At 34.4% G+C, this 3,553-nt stretch overlaps 1 pseudogene; it reads right to left on the bottom strand.

The window, feature by feature from the left end:
* Window positions 1-493: 493 nt before the first annotated feature.
* On the bottom strand, window positions 494-2,472 carry LOC144962324 (sulfiredoxin-1-like; annotated as a pseudogene).
* Between the last annotated feature and the right edge of the window lie 1,081 nt (window positions 2,473-3,553).

Here is a 3,553-nt window from a genome sequence, read left to right as displayed (position 1 = left end):
AAAGATAAAGTCTTTTAGCCCGGGAAAAGTAACTGCTTCAAAACTGAGTTTACTCTGAATGCTCTAAATTTTCAGCGGTAACGTTTCCCCTCGAGGCAAAATGACCTACTTTGACGGTATTCATAAAGGCAATAATAATGTATGTAGTTCAAAAGTGTGTTCCTAGATGTTGACATATGGTCTTAGGCTTTCAACACGCCCAAAGGGGAATCTGCATAACATCGACACTCTTAAAGTCAACATCTGTTGTTGGTCCCAAGTTTTCTGTTCTTTATCTTTAAGTGTGTACCATGATAATGGATAAAGTCAACTTTGCTTAAAGACAAACAATCTTTCTGGTCCAGCCGTATTGGCTATATCAGGATTCCACTGCACAAATAACAACAACAACAACAACAACAACAACAACAACAACAATCTATAAAAAACCCAAGTAAAATGGAAGGACGATGGAAATAGATTTCAGTCTAAAAATTCCAAACCTGAACCTCAGCATTGTGTTCCTAGTCAAGGCACTTGACAAACATAAGCTACAGTACAGCTTATAGACCGTGATGAATATTGTAAGATTGCTTGTACAAAAACGGTTTCTTATATGGCATAAAATGGAATTTTGATCCCAAATATGGCCTCTTAGGGGGATGAGTAAAGCATTTAAAAGCGAATTGATCATTGTTTAACAGTGAAAATATGCCTTATAAATGTGCCTGTAAAATACTATAGAGACAAAACTTATCACAGCCATTGCAGTGTTGTTAAATTCAAATATTAATAGTAATGAACAATAAATAATTCCATCATAAAAGATCTGGTGTAGAGCCGCCTAGTAAGGCCTCAGGTTATCCACTGATGATTTGAACAGTTTGCATGGAATGGTCTCTCTGTTCAGTCTTTTGTAGGCCTCGTACCGGTGACATCCCCCAAAGGATGAAGTAGTCTCCCCCCTCTCGGCCTTTGATCCAAATGAATCAATGGGAGGAACTTGAGTCTCTGTATCTGGATTCTGGCAACAAATTGAAGAATAATTTTTTAAATGAAAATCAACTGAAATTTTTTAAAAAGTAAATTTTCATAAACACAGACGTGCACAAACAAAAAACAAAAACAAAAAAAAAAAAAAAAGAGAAGAACATTAGGTGAGTTGCTAATCATGAGTGCTTTGTGGCAAGATATCATCTTCAGAACTGTTGGTCACTGGTTGAGCCACATCAAGATGGTCCAAAGTTGAGTACTTGAGTCCTCTTGACACATATTCTCTTCTGTACTCAGCATCAGATGTAAAAAAAAGTACCCGCTCTGTGTTGTCTCTGTTGAAACAAAAAATTATACCTACCTACTGTCAAGACTGTTTGACTAGGGATTCCCTTTAGTTTGAGTAAATTTATTGGATATTACGATTTACAACATCAAATTTTTATTTGTACTACAATGATAATGAATTCTTTTTTTCCCAAAAGGAAATTTGGTCGTACCAAAAACTTAATGGAAGCAAATGCTTTCAGTATAGTCACTAATATGTGGTTAGTGGTATGACACTCGCTTTTTTTTTTTTTTTTTTGGGTCAGAAGGTCCTGGGTTCGAGCCTCGCACTCGCGCATAGTTGAGTCTTTGGAAAAGGCTCTTTACTCACATTCTCTCCCGTACTCAGGTGTTAAAATGACTACCTGGCCGTTAACAGCGGTGTCTTTGTCCAAAAAATTGTAATATCGCCTAAAAATGTTAAATGTTGCTGTTGACCAGGGACCTTGTAAAGGCGCTTTGAGCACATTTAGTGGATATTGCGCTAAAAAAAGCTCAAATTTTAATTTATTATTAATATTTCAAATATAAACACGAAGGACAGAAATAAAATAAAAACAAAAAAATACATTCACACAAAATTAAAAAAAACAAAAAAACAAAAAAAGAATGAAAATTAAGAGAGCGTCCCCACACAGGCAAGATTACCTCGTCTGTCAATGGTTCAGTCAAAATTATGATCAAATTATTACCCCTTTGTCCATTCTGAGCTTGGTCTATTAAAAATTGTGGAAAGTAATATATTATACATACTAGAGTCATATTCACAGTCGTTGTAAAATGTCCTTTTAATAATATAGAAGCTGGGATAAATTTAGGAATTATGCGCCTTACTTATTCTTAAAATGCAGATAGTCTTGGCTCGAATCAAAATTCAGTTCCAACTTTTTCTATCCTCACTACCCACGCAACAATTGGGTTGCTGGATCTGAATTGAATTTTGATTCTTGGCAAAAAGATTCGGTTACAGGGAAAATAAGAATAATTTATGAAATCAAATTTTTACAAGAATGCTATACTCGAAGAAGAACCAAAAAAAAAAAAAATCCCACCTGTTAAAATTTCCATCAAAGATGAGACCTTCCCCTCATCAAGAACAGACGGGAATGGCCCTATCAAAACTTTCATGGGAACATTGTGTACTTCTGTGATTTTGCTGTGTGAACTGACAGACTTTCAGGCAATGGACTTCATAAAAATTGTTTGTTTGAAGTTTTTGCTTTAAATTTCTTCTCCAGAATTTTAGTAAATTTTCAAAAGACAAAATTTTTATCATTTAAATGTGCGAGATTTTTTATGAGGAAAATTGTTTTGAGTGAGGAGATAGAAAATAAAAATTTCTTGCAAAAAGCAGGATGGGTTTTGGGGAAATTTTTTTCTGAGGATTCGTGAGGATTTTTTTGTTGAGGCATGGAGAGTTGAGAAGACCGCTCCCCTCCGATAAAACAAGAATTGTAAAGGAGAAGGTTTTTCTCAAATGTCCATGGACCCGTTGAATAAAAACAAATAAAAATAATGATAATTTGAAAAAAATTTTTTATGTGCAAAAGTTGGAACTTTAAAAACAATTGGGGGCTTTTTTGTGGTGGTGGTTGTAAACATTGTTTGTATAGTAGTAGTAGTAGTAGTAGATGGGTTGGGGGGGTGGTTATAGTAGTTGTGGTAATTTATGATGTGGTGATGGGGGTTATTGTAAAGCGGTAGTGAAGTTAAAATGGTGGTTGTAAAGGGTTGTTTAATTTTAGAGGGGAACCTTTGGAAAAAAAATTTTTAAACCCCACCCGAATTTGACGGACGGTTTTCCCCTTAAACCCCGTTTTTTTGCTCCTGGCCGGTTTTTTTCCGGGGGGTATTGTGTACCCGGGGTTTTGGCAACCCTGTATAATAAAATAAATTATATAAAAAAAAAATAATATATTATATTAAAAAAAAAATTTTTATATATATATATATATATATTAAAATTTTATATATTAAATATTATATATAAATTTAAATTTTTTTGATTCTCATTTTTTTTAAACAAATTTTCCAAAAACGTTGTTTTGGGCCAAATTCTTGAGTCTTTAGGGGGGTCGTTTTGGGGGTGTTGGGAGGGAAAAATTTTTGTTTTTGTCAGTTGGGTTTTGGAAAAAAACATTGGCGCCCAAATGCCCAAGGGGAAAACCCAAATTCTCTAAACCCATCTCCCTGATGACTCCAGGAATTCTGGGTTTAAACAACTTGTTGGGGAATGTTTTAAAAAAAAGAGGTT

The sequence above is a fragment of the Berghia stephanieae genome, unplaced genomic scaffold, assembly GCF_034508935.2.
Source record: "Berghia stephanieae isolate SIO BIC M18660-M18661 unplaced genomic scaffold, UCSD_Bste_1.3 scaffold860, whole genome shotgun sequence".
Classification (NCBI taxonomy): domain Eukaryota; kingdom Metazoa; phylum Mollusca; class Gastropoda; order Nudibranchia; family Aeolidiidae; genus Berghia; species Berghia stephanieae.
Note: the sequence above shows the minus strand (reverse complement) of the source record. Positions and strands in the feature narration are given on the sequence as shown.